At 46.8% G+C, this 20,918-nt stretch overlaps 1 protein-coding gene across 2 annotated transcripts in view; it reads right to left on the bottom strand.

Annotated features, from left to right (window-relative positions):
• Positions 1-20,918, bottom strand: part of THSD1 (thrombospondin type 1 domain containing 1) — a 185,272-nt gene that overhangs the window by 123,377 nt on the left and 40,977 nt on the right. The window contains exon 2 of one of the 2 annotated variants that reach the window (XM_069639957.1): positions 2,741-2,778. The exons of the other annotated variant lie outside the window; for it this stretch is intronic. The gene's annotated coding sequence lies outside the window, so the exon portion shown is untranslated. The remainder of the gene's footprint in view (positions 1-2,740; positions 2,779-20,918) is intronic. 2 annotated transcript variants of the gene reach the window in all.

Genomic DNA, 20,918 nt, shown 5'->3' with positions numbered 1-20,918 from the left:
AACTCCTCCACGGTGAGCACACCTCCCTCCACCCCAACCACACTGATACCAAACACACAGTGATGCTGCACAGGTAAATGCTAATGAAAACAAACAGTGCGGACCCAGTAGTCTGATGGACCCACCCCCACATGTCAGGCACATGTGCATCCTATCATCCGCAACCATCCTAGCAACAACAACACACAAGCAAGCACGCCACAAGACACATGAATTTCAATGGAGAGATGCACTGGCAGAAAATAGAACGATCAAAAGGGCTGACAGACAAATGGACTGCATGAGGTGTGGAATGTAACAAACAAAACTATGTATTAGACATAAATATGTACAAAAATAGATGGGGAATCAAGTTCAAAGTAGTCCAGGGGAAATATGAAATAAAAATAATATCCTATGCCTACTAAACAACTATATACAAAACAAAACAGGGAAGGAAAGTGTTCAGAATCTGGGGAAAATAATTTTTAAAAAAAGGAAACCTACACCTAAATAACTGTATACAAAGGCAGCGGGCTAGTCCTCCCCATCTCCAATCTCACTGAGCCTTTCCACCAGGGCTGGGTCCATCGCTACGTTCTCACCCCTCAGGCGGGAATCCGTTGTTGCCTGGAGGGGTTGCAAGGTCTCCAGCATTTGTGTCTCTATCACTTGGGCGTCCCTGCAAGTGGCCACCAGGATGGCAGCTCGCCTCCTGGTCTGACGCAGCACAATTTCAGCCCTGGGCATCCCAACCCTCACTTCCCGAGCCTGCTGCCTCTCTGCTCCGATCTGCACTTTGTATCCACGGAACACAAAAGACATCCTGTCCCTCAGGTCCACGTGTGACTCCTGCCTCAAATTTCACACCTGCCTCCTTACAGTGGTGTGCGCGGAAATAAATAGCCTCCTCTTCATTGCCACCTGCTGCCACAGTGCCCTGTGCCTGCTATGTGGGTACGCCCTCCAAGCAGATGACGATTCCCAGGGCAAACGGCACCTGCACTACTCATGGGTGCCTGCTGTCCCTCCATTGCCGGAGCTCCTGTCAGTGCCTGCGTAGGCATGGTGACCACCTCAGCTGATGTGCCATGGACTCCCAACTTGGGCAGGGATGTGGTCTCCACCAGATGGGGCATTATGGTTGGGACTGGTGAACAGGGGGCCCTGGTGGTATCTGGGCCTGAAGGCACCCCGGAGGTCGACTGGCACACAGAGGAGGAAGACAAGGAGGTGGTTGCAGCAATGAACATTCCATGGAGCACACCACTTAACAGGCATGTTGCAAGCCAGCCAATGAGGCGGGATAGCTCACTATGATGATGTTCAAGCAGACTACGCATAGCCTGCACATCATCATGAATGACAGCTGTTCGCCACGCCAACCCGTCCTGCAGGGGTAGCACGTAATCCCGGATGGCAACACCAGATGGTAAGGGGGTTTCGGTCTGGGGGGACACATCAGCTGACAGCGGGTGGTGGGTCTAGGTGGAGGCATTCCAGCCGGCGCATACTGCTGCATCCGATGGCCCAGGGACTAGATTTTGCACAGGCACCTCGACAATGGCCTGCACAGCCTCATGCCCCTGGCACAGGATTGCAGTAGGTATGCCCACCTCAACACCTCCACCTGACCCCATGGGCTGGGCTGGGCTGCAACAGCCACTTCCTCCCCCTCCGCCAACCTGAACGACTCTGGGGTGTCTTCCGCCATGGATGGCCCCTGTGTGGCATCACTTGTCCCCACCGCTGCTGAGGAGTCCACTCCCACCTTCACCTTCTTGGACTTACCCCCAGCTGCCAAGCCTGATGTCACTGGCACTGCTACAGCCACGTCGCTCCCTGAGCTGTCACGGGGGCATGGCTGGACCCTGCGCCTCTGTCTGGTGGAGGCATCCCTGCTGCCATGCTCCACAGCACTGGTTCTGCTGTCACATATCGCCCATGGAAAGTATGGAGGTGATGGTCCATATGGAAGAAGGACTGATTTATTCCATGCAACGCACAGTGTGTTCTAGTCTTCCAGTATTCGCCGCCTTAAAGACCAGCAGATGAGAAGCACCTGTGTGTTGCAACTTCCTTACTTTGTACCCGCGAGTAAGTATGCTTACGCTCCCTCTTGTGTTCCCTCCCAATTTTCTGCTTACCTTGTACGTCGTTTGCTAGTGGGTTTTGCTTCCCACTCAAACGGCTCCTTGCCTCCTTCTGTTCTGGACTACTTACCTCTCCGCTTGCGCGGCGCCTGTCGCCGTAACCTGTTTGCCTCTCTCTCAGCCCTTCCTGCTACTGCTGTACTCTCTCTCGCGCTGGGCGGTTCCCCAGCTTTCATTGTTTTCTGTCAGCAGCGTCTACCGTCGGAGCCATGTGCTCCTGACACACGGTCCTTTCCTTGTGTTCCATTTTCTCTGTGTGTTAACCGCACGCCATCTGGACCTTTTTCTGGATTTATCTACGGACTGCATCAGCTACCATCCATAGCAAAATCTACCAGGGTTTTTCATCCAGTTTTTCCCTGGTTTGGGGTGGGCTCCCTGGAGTCCCCGCTGCCGGGCACATAGCCTCTTTGGCAAAGTGGACTCTAGGCGAGCCCGTCCTTCTCTCTTCAAATCCAAGCGAAAGATCGGAACCAAGTCCACAAGAACCACCTGTAGAGAAAAGAAGAAGGAAAGTTCTACAGACGAATCTACTGCATCTATAACATATTCATCAGGTGAGGAGTGGGCTAGTGGGGCTAGTTGTATAGACACTGTACTTGACCAACCTGTCAAACCTGAGATCTGTCCTCTTCATCAGATGCAACTGTGGAAAAGGAGACACAGAACAGAAACATCAGTGTACTGCACCAAATCATGCGTGGCAACACCAACATTCACATGAATATGACTAGTCAAGGGAACAACCATCAACCTCCAACCCCACACACATGGACATGCAAGCCACATCCATGCAGACACCTGCCTGGCCATCACTCCACACATTCACATTAGGCTACTTGCCACTGTCACAGACAATCAATTGTGTATGCTATACACACATGCATCATTTGCACATGCACAGGTGAGCATGCCACAGCAACGAGCACATACACATGTCATGCACACACATCAACCGAGAGGCCCCAAGCAGTGTGATGACCAATAACGTAAGAGTCCCATGAACTGCAATATTTCTATGTAACTAAGCCAGACATCCAAATGCACATGTTGCATCCAGGCGTGAGTGATGCCCAGTCACACATTCCCATCTTTGGCAAATACACATGAACATCATGCATGCACATGACGCAGGCAACGCTACCTTAACTGTCACACTTGTCACCCTGGCACGTCTCAGACACAAGTAACATTGCATGTGCATGGTCTGAAAGGTAGCACTACAACACACAATGCAAGTGATAGCATATTCAAAATACATATCGGTCTGAATGCACACATGGATAGCAATGTCTGGGGCATGCACACAGACATCCGTCGCAGAAGCATACTTGCTGCAAGCTTAAGGGGGTCACTGGCAACATGCTCCTACATGAACAGAGCAAATGCACCGTAGAGCATTGCACCACATGGCTACTGACCAGTCGACTCCAGACGTTCACGTAACTCGCAGACCTGGGTGTGCAGTGCTGGGAAGAACTTCTCCAGGACCTGCATGTTGTTAGCTAAAACTGGCACCAGCGTGCACAGTGCACCTCTGCGGTGGCACCGGCCTGGATGTAGCACAGGGCCTTGCTGTGGGTCCTGGATTTCAGGTCCTCCCAGCGCTTGTGTACAGTCTTGAAGATGTGGGATGCTACCCCCTCCACGTTGATGGCATCTGTTTTCCCATACCAGATCTGCTGACGTCCTTCCTTGCCATGTTACATCACAGGGTTTAAGAGGGCATCAGAATGCAAAAGGACCTTCTCCACCAGGATGTCAACTTCCCTGGCGGTGAAGTTGACAGCCCTCTGCCTCGCTGCCGTGGGGTTGCCACTCTGGTCTGATGATGATGGTGCAGACATGCAACCCCCAAGGCAGGTTTGGGTGGGCAAGATGGTGTTGGAGCTGGGCTGTGGAGTGGTGATATTCAGGGATACATTAGTGCATGTAGAAGCAACTCCGAATGTGTGTGTGAAGGGGAGGAGACGGACAAGTGAAGTACTGCATATTTTGGGGTGCCATGCAATCCGTTCACTTAAGGGACCATAAAAACGTCTTATTTTGGTAGGGGATTTTTGCGAGGCTAACAGTGGGTTGCGTATGCATTCTTCCAACTCCGGGTGCCCCTGTGTATTGCGTACCTCTATTCTTACCTTTTAGGTAGCTTTCCAGGGTTTGTGTACACATTTTTTTTGTTGCTGGTTGCCACTGTGTTTTGCATACCACTTTTTTATTTTTCCAGAAGCTATCCTGGTCTCACGTACGCATCTATTTTTTTGGGGGGTTGCCTGTGCGTTACGCATACCGTATTTTTCACCCATGGGATACCTTTGAGCCTTGCTGGACCACAGAACTATGTCGTTCATCACATAGACTACCCCCTCACTCTAATTGCCCAGGACAATTGCTTGGTGTGCCTTCCGTCTTTCCCTTATACCTGGAACGTGAGTGGAAAGGCCCCAAGAGGAAAAGGGGCAGACATGGCCAGGGTCAGGGATGTCCTGCGGGAGCAGTTGTCCCAGCCCCAAGGGTCTAGGGATGTCCAGTGGAAGCAGCTGTCCCAACCCCAAGGGCCCAGTGATGTCCTGCAGAAGCAGCTGTCCCAACCCCAAGGGTCCAGGGAAGCGCAGCAGAAGCAGCTGTCCCAGTCCAAAAGGGTGAGGGACGTGCAGCAGAAGCAGCTGTCCCAGCCCGAACGGGTAAGGGACGTGCAGCGGAAGCAGCTGCCCCAGCCCTAGGGGATAATGCCATGCCCCAGGCAACTAATGGTCTGGCACCTGGACCCCCGAGTGGTTCCAGACACACAGGGCAACACCAACACCTTGTGGCAAGAAGGCAAAGCCTGCACAGCAGGAACAGGCTAAACCCCATGGCACGGGACAATACACTGGCACGTTGAGGAAGAGGAACTTCCAGAATAAACTCCAGATCCTCATGGACTACGTGACCATGCACCAACGCGACATGTGCCCACAACCGAGGAGCACACATACACCTCCTCATCGTATCGTGAATTGGCAACATGTCACGGATGAGATAAATGCCTTAGGGTTTGAGAAGCGCACTGTTGCACAGGTACTGAGCACTGGAATGACCTCACCCGTCGCACCAAGTCCAAGCTGGGTGCCAACCTCGCCTCTGCTCTGGCAACTGGAGGAGGGTCACCAGAGGAGGAGGAGCTGACCGAGCATGAAGAGGCTCTGAGCCAATTCATTCTACTGGAGCAGGTGCAAGACGTGGGAGGCCTGGTAAATTAGACACATCCGGTGAGTGACCAAAATTATGCATCCTGAGTACGTGTAGTGAAGCATCACCAACATGTATGATTGTGGTGCACATCTGGCTGCATTTGAATGACTTCCCCGGCTGAACAATGTTGTGGTGTACTGACTCCTGTCCAGTGCACACAAAAGTGGATACAACCCATGTGTTGTACATCAGTTGAACATTACAGTGACAGTACTCATCCCCCACTAGCATACCCCGCCAACATCGGCAACATTATACCACAATGTGCCCTCTTGTTAGCTGCATCCTTGATGTCAGTGACTTTGCTCTGCTAGACATGGGCTTGTGTTCGAAATACGAGTAACACTTCATGCCCTGCAGGGTATAGATTCTCTTTTCACACATGTACGTAGGTGCTTCCATGCTACATAGAACATCCAAGATGACAACCAACATGCCTTATGGCTTGCCCTGTGTGAGTGTGCATATGTCTAGACTGTGCACATCCCTGCTGCCCCAATGGCAATGACTCCTGAGCCAAATTGTTGTGAGGCCTGATGCCTGTTACCCTCTCACACTCGGCACACACGCCATGGGTCCATGCCCCTCTCCCTCTTGTGTGTCACTGTACCTTGTTCCTATCTACAACTCCATTGGCTTACTCTCTCCACTTTTTTTTTTTTTTTTAAATGCGTTTGTTTTACATCTTAAACCTTACATTTATGATTCACATCAGTTTACATTGGCTTCTTTAAAAATACTTTGACTTTACTATTCTTCTTTGCTGCTACTGCTTTAAAATCTAATGGTTTCCCAGAAGTGAATTATGGTAGCAACCATCTTTCTGTTATTTCCCATTAGGATTTGGCTCCATCTTTCTTCTTTTTCCATTTCTACCGGGGCACTTAGATATTTCCCGCTGAAAAGCAGTCTTTTTTGATTGAGTGCCTCACATTCCATAATTACATGGTATAAGGTTTCTGTTTTTCCCACTGTTAGACAGAATCTGCAATCTTTATTTGCATTTTTGTTTTGGCTCCATTTCCCTTGGACTTCTTTTGTTGGAAGTAGGTTCAATCTTAATCTTAAAAACATATGTCTAATTCTTCGGTCTGGATATAGATTTAGATAGTGTGGTAGTTGGTTAAAGGTTTGTGCCTCTCCATTGCACTTTAGCGTCAGTTTATATCGGTCTTTCTAATCTTGTGTCTCAATTCAATCATTTAGGCTCAACTTCTTTTTTACAATCTGCGGCATCTTCGTCAATGTCTCTAACGCAATTCCTTTTTTGTTACATATGCTCATTGTCGCTTCTTTCCATTTGTTTAATATTGTATTATTAACGTGTAAGTGTGAGGTTCTTAATATTTCCAAAGCCGGTATCATTCCTTCACTGTTCAATTTTCTGAAAAGGTCTAATATTTTCCATTCTATTATGGATTCTAACGATTGGAGGCCCAGCTCGTAACGGATACGGATCGGCATGTTTTGAGGTAGGCTTAATACTTTCCGCCAGTAAATCGCCTCCAGTTTTATCCATATGGATCGGTAGAGACTGATCATAGTTTCAGCACAGTAGGCAAGGATTGCTGTCACCTTTTGCTTGTAAAATGTTACAGCTGGTTTAAGTGAAAACTTCCCAAATTTCTTGTGGATTGACAGGCCTTGTCGTGCTAGTGCCCGGGTTTTAGACTTTAACTGTTCTACCCATGGCGCTTCTGTAATAGATTGATTGATCCATATTCCCAGATATTTGTATGTTATAACCTGGTGCAATTTTTCTTCCTGGAGGTAATATGAGAAAGCTTTGTTCCCTTTTGGTTTCTTATTTGTCAGATACATGATTTTTGTTTTCTTGATATTTATTGTAATTTCGTTTTTACCATGTATTCTTGTGTTTTGTTGAGTGCTTTTTGTAATCCGCACAGTGTTTTTGCCAATAAAATTATGTCATCTGCATAAATCAGACATGGTACAGCAGTCGCGTTTAATTTTGGCGGATTCATGCTCGGTGTACTTATCGACGCTTCAAAATCTGATGTGAAAAGGCTAAACAGTGCTGCCGCCAATGGACACCCTTGTTTTAGGCCATGCCAGGTATTGATTTGATTTGTTATTATGTCATCAGTTGTCATTCTCATTTGTATTTTTGTATTGGTATACAAAAGTTTTATTGGTTCGAGTATGTTGCTGGGGCATCTCCATTGTTCAAGTTTGGTCCAAAGCAAGTCTCTGTTGATTTTATCATAGGCAAGGCTCAGATCGACATACGCTACTATTATTTCCGTTTTATGTTCTTTCAGCTTCGTGTTTCATCAAATTTAGGATTATCAGGTTTACGTTTGTGTCAACGTCACGTACAAATCCTGTCTGGCGAACAGCCAAATGGTTTGTTTGTTTTGCCCAAATATTTAGTCTTGTCAATAGGAGGTTGGCAAAGATTTTCCCCAAAGGGTCAAGTAGTGCCAATGGTCGATACTCTCTCCACTTCACAGACCTTGGCTAGGTGATACTCTTACAGCCATACATCAACTGGGACTGTTTCCTTTTTCACACACTTACGGCATGTTCCCATTGTGTACAGTACCTGTACTAGGTCAACACTGGTGTGGCATGTGATGGATGCAGACTTGGATTTGGATATGTGTGTCCGTCTGTTGCCCTGTCATGTAATTGCACGTCACAGAGCCACATGGCCATGCCCATTTCACTGGTATTAGTCAACACTTAGTTGTGCCATGGGCCATAATGTGCTTGTTAACGACCCTGTTTGTTAGCAATGTGTCAACTGGCAGCATGGCCCTGAGCAGGGAATGTTGTTGCCAGGCTGCATATGCCATGATCGGATAGCTTCTTGTACATAGTGTGCGGATGCTGTTGGTCTTATGGTGACATGCCCTGCATTTTGTTGCATGGCAGCAATGTAATACAAATGTTTACTGTAGACACGTTGCACATGACTCCACATGTCTTTCTCTGTCCATGTGCAGGTAAGGCAGCACCAGATGCAGAGGAGGAGGAAGCGGGGGAAGAAGAGTCTGTGGCGTGTCAGACCACCAGTGGAGGACGTGACAGGCCGTGAGAATCCACTGGTGCTACAGACCTTCCTGAGCCATGCTGCAGACAATTCTGACTCTTTGGACTCCAGTAGCTCTGATGCTGAACCGGATGTGCTGTCCTCATTGCTGGCGGAGGTGAGTGCACCAATGGGTGGAGCAGTTGGGGGCTGCAGGGGGTCAAGTGCCTTCACAAGGCCGTCTGTGGTGGTTACATCTGCAAGGCCACACTCCCATGTATTGGTTTCTAGTCCTGGGGCAGATGTCCAAGGAAGAGTTGCAGTCCTGCAGCCAGAGACAGTGGCATCACAGCAAAGGCTATGCTCCCTTAGATCAGACAGGTGTGGGCCCTGCACACGTGGGGGACATGTGCAGGCTGGGCAGACAGTGTGGGAGCAGCAGATGTTGTGTTCCGCACCCCAACATGGTGCTGCCTATGAGAGTTTGGGTGAGGGCATGGATAGGGTGGCCAGTTCCATGATCCCTCCAGCAGCACAGGTGGAGCAAAAGCTGCAGGTCATGCGGTCCACATGCTGCTCCCACAGGCTGTGCATGGAGGTCAACATCAGGGGCCAACGGACAGATCTGAAGTGTCTGCAGGGCACACAGGAAAGCCCTGAGGCAAGAGTTGTTGACCTACAGAGATGCAATCCTTGAGGAAGAGGCAGCCAGCAGAAGACGGTTCTGCCAGGAGATGTTATAATTGAGGCAGACTATCAGGGAGGAACTCCTTGCAACCCGTGAGGTTGTGCATAGTGACGTCCAAGCCCTTAGTGTGCTGGTGCATTCATCAGTGTCATGCGTGGCTGCTACCACTGATGGCCAGGCCAGGGCACTGTGTGGTGAGCCTCCAGCACCACTTCCACCTTCTGATTCAATGCAGGATGGTGGTGCCAGCAGAGACATGCCTCCCAGCCCACGGTAGCCAAGCAGTCCGCAAGCCCATGGAGGAGAATTTCTTTTTTAGTGGAAGTTGACATACACCCTGCCCCTCCCACCTCCTGGGTGGATGCCTCCCCCGCACCTCCCAGCCCGGTCCATGATGGACATTTTAGATTTTTTTTGTTAATGGTTTGATATTTTAGTTGAACCCAGGCCCGGATGTTGGCATTTTATTTTTGAGTTGCCCTTTCCAGGTTTTAAAAAAATAATTGTACTTATATTTTTTCTTTGAATTTTGCTGTTAACCTCTCAAGGACATAACGTTTGCAGTGGTAGACATTCAGGCATGCATAGTGAGGTCAACTTGCATGTTTGCATAGTGGTGCACAGGATAGCATGTGCAGGTAATTATAGGTTCAGTGTTTTCTCGCCCATGTGTGCTGTGTGAATGGTATTACACTATGCCTGTTGTAATTTCTTCTCCCATGTTGTTTCAGTAATCCATGATCTGGCAGTGACTGCTGTCCCAGGCAAGACACCCTGCAACCTTTGATATCCATGTTCCCCATGCCCTCCACCAGGCACTGTCTCTACTGTCCATAATTTGGAGACACAGTTCCGGGTGAAGTGGATGGGGATTCACAACAGGCCGGCACAGTCAGCGGGCAAGCATGAGAACTGTCGTGCATGTTGAGCAAGCATCATTGGTCACCATGTTTGCTGGTAACTTAACTTATATGTGCTTTGCATGCTACCATGACGGGATGGTTATTTAAGTGGTACTCATGTCACTGTGTTACCTCCCTCTGTCAATTCATTTATGGCCACACCTACTGTGGTGTAGTGCATGTCATTGGCCATCTCCAATCCAGGCAGTGTACTCCTTGATGTGGCTTTTACTTGGCCTCCCTCTCAGTGACACTCTCTCTCTCCCTCTCTCTGTTGTGGTACGCTGAACTCATGGGCAGATCACAATCTGTGTCCTGTCACACTCTTGCACCCTGTGGTGCTTCTGCAGTGGGTGCTCTCTGCATATTTTCTGGATCAATGCATGTGTTGTCATGGATATACTTGTTCTTTCTGTTGTTACTATGCATGTCGTTGCATTTAGAGGATGCGTCTCCCGATGGGGTGCATAGTTTACAAGGCAGGTGAGTACCCTGTGCAGGTAAGCGAAGGGCACTTGCAGATGCTTGTGTGGTGTTTGGCTGGAAGTCTTGCACTGTGTGTGATCACTTGGGATTGACTTGTCTTGTGGGGGCACCTGTAATTCTTCATGGGTGAATGTTTTCAAAGGATGTGGTTCTGGTCATAGGAATGTGCATGGTGTTGTTTGTATGGATTGGTGGGGCCACTGGTTTCATATTCAGCATTGTGGGAGTTCAAACTGTGTGAGTCTTTCTTGGGTGTTTGGTAGTGGGTTGCAGGGCTGGCTATGTGTGGCCTGTGAAAGGTGTTGATGGTTGTGCTGGTGTGTATCTCATTGCACTTTGACCAGGTGTACTGAGTGACACTTCACATCCCTTGCAATGTTTATGGGGTTATGGTTTGACGGCACATTTGGCCTCTCATGCTTAGGAATCCCCAATTATGGTGTGCAGCATCATTTACAAGCCACAACCATGTGAAAATGGATGCACATTTTTGGGATTCTATGTTGTGTACCAGCACATTACATTTAGTGTTGGTGTTTTCACATGCATGTCCCATGCATGCTACACCATGGTGTTTGCAGCTTCAAGTTGACCACCGCTGGGTACATGGTACTGCTGCATTCAAATGAATACGGTATTTGACCAATTGTATGCTGTCACTATGAAGTCTGCATTGACCATGCACTTTTTGTTTGCATCCTACATTTAGCATGCATTTATCCTTGCTTGGTGTATCACATTGCTTTGTGTTGTCTGCTTATGTCTTCCATGGCAGTTGCCTTGGTGGCCAGCCTTCCAGTCTGACATCGGCCTGTGTTAATTGATGCATCAAGCATGATCCTGCCGGGAGTGCAAGAGGTGGGTATTTGTGTACTTGCATTCTTGTGCTTTGCATCACTGCTGAACTCTACTAAATGTGCAGGGGACTTGCCAGTCCATCCACAGTATCTTCTGCCCCTACTCCTTCACAATCCCTTTGTAATGCACTTGCCTCTCACTTCTTTTAAAAAAAACCTGGAAATACTGAACATCCTTGTTCCGCACACCTCCAACAAACCCTTCCCCGTTTACCCCCCTAAGACCAGTGACGACATTTCACCAAAATGCCAGGGCTAGCGGAAGTGACATCACACAACCCTTGACCTCTGATAACATCACAGGAAGTGATGTCATTTGACTCCACCACGAAGTAACATCACAAGAAGCGATGGAACACAGCCTTTCACCCCACGACAAAATAGGAAGTGGCATCACATACCATTGTTTCTGAGTACACTATAAAAATTATGGTTACAATATCACTGTAAAGTGATATACATTTCATACAAGAATGGATCACCATATGTACTGTTGATATCAGTGCGTATATGCCCATATTACCAAATCACGATGAATGCAATCAGACGTCCAAGGCCAAACGATAATGATGTGTTATAATATAGCCCTTACACTTAAAGGCATGGTCTAGTAAAATGTTTTATTGTCCCTACGAGTCGCCATGTTTTATTAAGCCTAAGTGGCTCGATTTTAGAAAACTTTCCTATGGACCTTACCCGAGTTTTCGTCCATTAAACGCACGCGAAAACAAGCACCAGGGAGCCGCCATTTTCTGATAATCCTATCATTTCCCCCATTGCCCTGGCTGACCTGCTTTTGCGGCACTAAATCAAATCCCCCGCCCCTGAGCCTGTCATCAGCAGACTCGTACCGCCCATTTCCCAACGCCAAAGCACGTCTTGTGTCAACATTCGCTGTGCTTCAGCTAATGACGTGTCGCCATGGAAATGGGAGGACGCCTCTTTCCTCAATAAGTATAAACAGACCGTTTCACAACACACAGCAGCAGATTTTCGATTCCATTCCTCTCTCTGTGTTACTTTGAGTATTCTGTGACTCGTTTCAGTGCTCTGGTCAGCTACCTTCGCCACTTGTAGCCCGTGTGAACAGATACCAGTACCACCGCTATAAATTATTTTAGTTTGTTTAACACACAATGGGTACAATAATGCCCTACATGTACGAGCCCGAGTATACCGTGGAGGAACTACTGGAAAGGGAAGCACGCGAAAACGATGGGGATTCGGACGGCAGTTGGCAGGACGAATCAACAGATGAAGAGCCTGGGCCTAGTCGAATGGACGGCGTCTCCACCTGGTGCACATGCAATCGGTGCAAGCTAATGCCAACTGAGGACGAGAACTGCTGCTGCCGAGAAAACTCGGGATGCCTGGCCTATATTTCGGAAGGCGAGCCACGACCGCAATGCATCACCGAGCTGCCAGACTTCAGGGCAGCCTGCCTCACACGGGCCATGTTGAGAATAATGATGGTGCTTATGCACGAACTTCGCGCAACTGTTCCTCCTCGTAATCCGAGTAACAAGTAAGTATACTCTGCTTGTCATGCCACTCCTATTTCATGTTCTTCTACTATATCCAAAATTACATCTACATATCATTGTAACGCATGTAAGTCGTTCAATAGTGTGCATTGTCTAGATAGCATTTGTCCGTGCAGAATGCCATTAGTTACAAGAATTGTCATTGACAACAAACGTTTATTAAACTTATCTTGGTCATTTAAAAACAGTTTGTTTCATTCCTTTTCACAGGTGGTACAGGCTGGTGGCCTATCGTTCCTTTACATGGTGGCTCCACGGGAGGCTTGGACACCGCGTTCGAAGAGTGTTATCCGCCTGTGCCGTTCGTGCCATTAGAGAAACGTTCCCGAGTGACAGCGGTCAGTACAGGGGATTTTCTCTCGCTGTGCTGCAACCTGACCTGTATAATCTTTAAAGTCTTGTATTTTTGTGTCATGAAAATAAGATACAAAATAAAACACCACATATATTTTAACAACGGTTGTTTCGATTTTTTAAATGAATCAAGTGTGTCTCCATTCAAGGATGGATGTCAGACATCAGTGCTCCGAATGGGTGAAGGTCTGGTCGCTGTGAAGCAGGGTGGTCACTATCTATCTAAGCTAACATAACATATTCTCGATAATGCATGCACTAAATAACACTTGTTCAAAGTCTTTCAGTGGGTTATGTCTCTATAAAAATCACACATATATCTATACTAACAATTACCATTGGATTATACAGGCCTTAGGGTCTTGACCACTATAATACACCGTTTGAAGTGTGGGTCTGTGCTCACAATAATCTCCTGTATGTGGCATTTGTTATTGATAAGCAACGATATACTATCATTGATATAAAGACGATATACTATATATTGATATAAAGGGCGCGAAAGGCCAAGGTGCCAAAGTACATGTACACTTCAAAAGGTATCCAACGCCAAGGGGCCATCAGTCACATGGCCTCCTCAGACCCCGTTTCTCCAGCCAGGCCTCCCCTTGAAGCAGGCCGCCCCCCTGCATTCCACATAAGTGTGTCTCCATTCAGCAGTCTTCCTGTGCCTTATCTGCACGCCCCAGGCCCATCCATCCCACCCCCCTCTATCAAAGGCGGTTCGCGCCAGTGGATGAGCGCTGGTATGGGGGGCTGTCAGGGGCGCGAAAGGCCAAGGTGCCAAACTACATGTACACTTCAAAAGGTATCCCACGCCAAGGGGCCATCGGTCACATGGCCTCCTCAGACCCTGTGTCTCCAGCCAGGCCTCCCCTTGAAGCAGGCCGCCCCCCTGCAATCCACATAAGTGTGTCTCCATTCAGCAGTCTTCCTGTGCCTTATCTGCACGCCCCAGGCCCATCCATCCCACCCCCCTCTATCAAAGGCGGTTCGCGCAAGTGGATGAGCGCTGGCATGGGGGGCTGTCAGGGGCGCGAAAGGCCAAGGTGCCAAACTACATGTACACTTCAAAAGGTATCCCACGCCAAGGGGCCATCGGTCACATGACCTCCTCAGACCCCGTGTCTCCAGCCAGGCCTCCCCTTGAAGCAGGCCGCCTCCCTGCAATCGACATAAGTGTGTCTCCATTCAGCAGTCTTCCTGTGCCTTATCTGCACGCCCCGGGCCCATCCATCCCACCCCCCTCTATCAAAGGCGGTTCGCGCCAGTGGATGAGCGCTGGCATGGGGGGCTGTCAGGGGCGCGAAAGCCCAAGGTGCCAAACTACATGTACACTTCAAAAGGTATCCCACGCCAAGGGGCCATCGGTCACATGGCCTTCTCAGACCCCGTGTCTCAGCCAGGCCTCCCCTTGAAGCAGGCCGCCCCCTGCAATCCACATAAGTGTGTCTCCATTCAGCAGTCTTCCTGTGCCTTATCTGCACGCCCCAGGCCCATCCATCCCACCCCCCTCTATCAAAGGCGGTTCGCGCCAGTGGATGAGCGCTGGCATGGAGGGCTGTCAGGGGCGCGAAAGGCCAAGGTGCCAAACTACATGTACACTTCAAAAGGTATCCCACGCCAAGGGGCCATCGGTCACATGGCCTCCTCAGAACCCGTGTCTCCAGCCAGGCCTCCCCTTGAAGCAGGCTGCCCCCCTAAGACCACGACATACATACGTCATTCATTCACAAACACACCTCTGTTTCTAATACTTTATAAACCACTTGATATGTCTCATGAGAACATCTTTGTGCTTTGCAAGTCAACTCCTGAATGTGTTACCTAGCAACCACTGAGATCTACGCTAATCTGCTCGTCGTCGTGCTATCCGTGAACTTCTGTGACCGCTTAGAGCAAACCCATCAGTGTGCTACCTGTGGCCACCCACCTATTCTCCTGCAACATACTGCTCTGCTTGCTGAATCCAACTGTTTGTTGGTCAAGGTAAGGCCATGTATCCTAGTCATATTTCGCAGATTTTTAAATTTCTATCTTTTTGCGAGTTGAGTACACAATAGTGCTAGGTTCATTGGTCTCATTGCTATTGACTTGAGTTTCCATTGCTATGCTATCAATAGATCTATTTATTTTCATCTGTGTCTATTATCATCGAATTGCATCCTTCGGGGGTCCAGTCTATAATGTAAGCATGTTTCCTTCTCGTGCAATACAGAAAATCCAAGGGATGAGCCACATGTTCAGTTTTTAGTCACATCATTTATACATTTCTGCAATTTATGCAAATACTAAGCCGCACATAATGAACTGGTATAGTTCCTGCGACCAAAACAAACCTTGCATTGATCATTGTATGATTCATTTACTTTTGTATCAAATCTTTATTCTTGAAGATTGTATAATAATGTCGATATTCACTTTTCAGATTTATCAACAATGCCTGCCTGTTCGATTAGCGGTTGCCCTTCGAAGACTCATGCGAAATCTGAAGGCACTAAAATGCATGTATTCCCGAAAACTGTTGATCGAATAAGAGAATGGGTCAGACATTGCTGATATCCACTGGATGAGCTGGAAAGTAGAGTCCAACAAGTCTTACAGGACAAGAGGGGTGATCGATACCGCATCTGCAGCCGGCACTTTTCCTTGGACATGTACACAACATCTTGGGTAACAAAGAAGAATAAACGGCGAACAACACGGAAATTGCTCGAAAACGCTATTCCCACTCTATTCGTCCACATTCCGCCACCGGTGAGTCAAGTGTCCGGATTTAGCTTTAGGCCTTGCGGTAGTGTGTAGGTATCCGAACGGATTAATTGATATTGTAGGTGTTCTATCCCTTGTAATAATTTCGATATTGATATGAGTGTATAGTTTTTTGAATAATGACATTTATCCATATATTCTTTTTCGATTTCATAACCCACAAACGCAATGTATATATATGGGAACAGGGAACTGTGCTGTATTGAGCATTTTTCAAGTATTCTGTCGCCTTACATGGCTATTTTTAATATTGGCATTTCATTATCAATCATTCATTTACCTTTACAACTTCTTGACTATCCCTTGAATCTGAAGCAAGAATGCGTGATTCCATTTGCTATACTTTCTTCCCTATTAACGCAAGTGCTATGTTTCATGGAGACGATGAAGCTTCCACTACAATCACAACATCCAATTTAGATGATGCAGATGTAAATAAATCGGAGAAATAAGTCGATGAAATGTGATCATATTTAGATTTTCCTTGATTCTTTTGGACAATGCATCATTTGCGGTTATCTCTTTATATGTACCTGTGCGTTCGACCCCAAGTGTGTGTTATGTTTCCAATATTGAAAACCATACTAATCCAAGTACTGTGTTTCAGGGAGACAACGGAGCTTCCACCACAATCACAACATCTCATTTAGATGATGCAGATGTAAAGGAATCGGAAAAATAAGTCGATGAAATGTGATCATATTTAGATTTTCCTTGATTCTTTTGGACAATGCATCATTTGTGGTTATCTTTTTATATGTACCTGTGCCGTCGACCCCAAATGTGTGTTGTGTTTCCAATATTGAAAAGCATACTGATGCAAGTACTGTGTTTCAGGGAGATGCGGATGCCTCCTCTCCAATACAACCATTCATGGCAGTCCATGCAGAGCCAGAGGTATGGATACTGACAGTTCCATCGAAATAGATCATCACTGGTCGAATACTTGTCGTTTGATTATTGCACACAATGTTTAAATCGTGTTTGGCTATTGAGATGTACCTGTGTGTTCGTCCTCACGTGTGTTTTATGCTAACAATATTTTGATACATAGTAATGAAAGTACTATGTTTCAGGGAGACGATGGAGCCTCATTCCGTGCTGTCTATGCGGATACAGAAAATTTAGTCGTTGCAGGGCAAGAGGAAGGGAGGACATGCGGAAACGAATCGGAGCTACAGCGTTCAGATGTTGAAGGTCGAGTCAAAAAAGTTGCAAAGAAAAAAAAACAAAAAAAGGTTAGTTACAAACAGTTCATAACTTTAAAAAAATGTTTGTGCTGGGGACTATTTTATGTTTTTTTTCCAGTCAATTCTACTACACTCCATCTTGTGTTTAAACTGAACATCCCTTTTCCAATCTCTCCTCCAGTTACCCGTGGGTGTCAGAACTATACATACACAGACAGTGAAGCGAATGAGAGATGTGGCTTGCCAGACCATGTACACTATGGAGGAACTATTAATTGAGGCGAGGCGTGTTCAGGCTCGAGATGCTCATGTCCAATGGCCAGAACATGAATTAACTGTGTTTAGAGACTACAGCAAAGTTGCATTGGACCATAGCTACAGTGTGACCGCACCACCACAAGAAGATGTTATTGGATGTATTGAAGATAGCTCTGAAGTAGTTGCAGATCAATTCACACAATCTACACCCGCCAAAAATTTGCTACCAAAAAACCTGTCGACATTGTTGTGTTCTCCCATCAATGTTGAAGTAATAGATGTCGAAATGACAGAGAATGAACCAGCCGCAGCATCCATAGACGCATCAGAACTTGATATCAGCGATATTACTTTCCAATGTGTTGAAATCTCCACAACGTCACAGGCCGAAACAACGTTGATGCAGGGTGACAGTCTAATGAAAGAGAGCAAATACATTGTATTCGACAGTTGTTTGATGGAAATTATAAGTATGCTGAAATGTGTGCATTCCATTAGAGGGAAAGTATGTGGGAAGCCATTGATTAATGTGACTCGTCAAATAAAAGGCAGTAACGTCAAAATAAATGCCGCCTGTAGATTAAATCATAGGTTCTCATGGTCTGCACAACCGATGCTGGGGAAACTGCCAGCAGGCAATCTACTGTGTGCAGCTGCATCACTTTTAGGGGCTCCAGTTTTAGAAAGTTAGAGGCTTTTTTTCAGTTTGTGGGACTCCATTTCATTTCTAAAGCGCTGTACTACATATACCAACGTGATTATCTGTTTCCGGCCATTAGTGATTCTTGGAAAATTGAACAATTGTCTTTAGCAAGTACATTCGAAGGCAAACGATTCAGGCTAGCTGGCGATGGACAGTGCGCCAGCCCTGGATTTTCTGCCAAGTACTGCACCTACCACTTTCAGGACATGGGTAGTAAGAAAATTGTGAGTTCGGTGGTCGTGCAGGTAACACAATGTACATCGTCCGTGGCCATGGAGAAACTAGGATTTATAAAATCAGTGGAATATCTACAATCAAGGGGAATGCACATCGACCTCATCGACATCGACCTCATAGCCACGGATAGACACGTTTCAATTGCCAAGACAATGAGAGAGCAGTTCCCACATATTAAACATCAATTTGACATATGGCATCTTGCTAAATCAATCAATAAGAAAATCTCGGCTGCAGGGAAAAAAAAAGGTTTTGAAAGTATTTTGCAGTGGTCACATTCTATCACCAACCATCTTTGGTGGAGCTCAAAAACTTGTGAAGGGTCAGTGGAAATACTACTTGAAAAATGTCGGTCACTGATGCACCACTGTAGCAACGTTCACCGCTGGACAGCAAATCAACATTTCCACCAATGTGAACATGGCCCTTTGTCCCCAGAGGAGGCACGGAAGAAGAAGTGGTTGATTCCATCTTCACCGACACACAAAGCCATTGAGAAGATTGTTTTCGACAAAACTCTATCAAGAGATTTGAGAGGACTGACAGAATTCTGTCACACAGGAGATTTGGAGGTGTTCCACAATATGTGCCTAAAGTACAGGCCAAAGCGCTTGCATTTTAGCTTTCGGGGCATGAAACATCGCACTCTACTAGCGGTCTTGGCCCATAACATCAATGTCGGACGTGAACAATCTAGGACTAGGGGTAAAGTAAGGATGCCTCGCTACACTAAGGTGTTTTCAAAACGAAGTAAGCAATGGGTGATCAAACCAGTCTATGATGAAATGCAGTTCGACTTTGTGAAAGGCCTTATTGTTGCTGTGTTAGAGAAGCACAGATATGGAATTTTGGACGTTTCTGTGCAGAGCAGTGATCCATTGCCACCGAACATTGCGACTGTGCCATACCCACCCGAAGCACAGCTGATTGTGAAGTACAAATCCCGGTTTAAATAATTGCAATACAATTGTCTTTTTGTAAATAAGTGTTATTGTACAGTGTACCTGTAAACCTAACCCCTACCTTCACCATCATGGGTGGCGAACAAGCTGGGTGTCATCTTTGAATTCTCTCTATTCACCTCATATATGTGTATGTATATATTTTTCTCATGTCTCATCTCATGTAAATGTAAATGTTGCGCACTGTTAACGGAGGGGAGACTTGCGTATTGCAAATAAAAAAACAAACAAACAAACAATAAATCTCACTTTTAACTCAACTCCTGTGGTACTTTATACTTTCCCTGACCTTCCGCCAAAAATTAAATGTCTCAATTTGGGCTGCAAAGCTCGCAGACAACGGGGACAAAATTGGGGCACTTAGAACGCGCCAGCCAAGCGGGCCGTGGCATTTGGGAGAGAAGCCAGTTCGCATTTGCACATTGAGGCGCACTACATAGACGGATTCTAAACTTCAAGTTCTCACAGATGCCTATTCTACGTGATGTTGCAAATAAAGAATGCGAAGGACAGCGGCTTTGATTTTCAGCTCACGCCCAGATGAGGGCCACAAGTCGCACTGGAAGTATAAGGGTCTATTGTTTTTTGACCTTGAGACAGGGACCATGCCAAAAGAACTACATTTGAAGGGGGTGCGCAATAACGTAAGAGACGATAAGGCAGAAAATTCAGAAACTAGACCGAGTTTCATTTTAGTTCAGTATACGAAAAATCGTTGTCAAGAGCACGGTCCGTTTTACAGACTGCATTACGAAGAGACACAATGGAAATTTCAAATATAATGTAAGTAAATCTTTACACGCTTTTATACCGGAATGAAGATTTAATGAATGGATGCATGAATAAATGAATGAATGAAGAGCTAGGAAAAGCAAGGAAAACGTGTTCGTAGTGGGCACATGGGCATGCAGGTCCACTGGTCTCACTGAACTCGGTCCTTGGCCCAGCCACTTTTCCCTGCACTGCCTACCTGCACTACGGGACTGTCTCTGTATCCTTCAGCCCCTTCTCCCGGCATTTACCTTGCACTTGCCACCAGCTGGCCCTATTATTTAATTTGTATTCAACTAACCATGTACAGCACTTTTCCCCCTCCTCCCCCCTTCCCCACGCGCGATCAGAAAGACACCTGGCCTAGTAGGATCGTTGTCTGTCTGCCCTTGTTCCCCACCTGCCTCGTCGCGCCTAGAAACACTTGAGTATAGGCGCGTTACAAATGCCATATCATATATCATATCATTCCTCACGCATGTAGACTAACTGTCGTTTATGTGTTGGCCCCGATTTATTTCGTTACTTTTCGCATTGATTTTAGAGCCGAACATACTCCATTGAACTATCCTTGCAAGCAAATAGTTTCTGATCGGCTGTAATAAATAAAATAAGTAATATTAATGAAGATCGGCTGGTGAGACTAATTATAATTTTTTTGTTTTCATAACAGGTAGTTGCTCCCCTTCTGCTACTGCCATCAGTTTGAGACACCAGCAGATGGCTTTTACAGTAGACACATGCAGCTTCGTGTGAACAACTGGAGCACACTGACAATTTTATGGGACGATTGCCAAGGGCCCACATGCCCTTACGCTGTACTAGTGGCTAGA

Source organism: Ambystoma mexicanum, chromosome 7q (assembly GCF_040938575.1).
Source record: "Ambystoma mexicanum isolate Mex_15411 chromosome 7q, UKY_AmexF1_1, whole genome shotgun sequence".
Lineage (NCBI taxonomy): Eukaryota > Metazoa > Chordata > Amphibia > Caudata > Ambystomatidae > Ambystoma > Ambystoma mexicanum.
The sequence above is the reverse complement of the archived record's forward strand: the minus strand, read 5'-3'. Positions and strand labels throughout refer to the sequence as shown.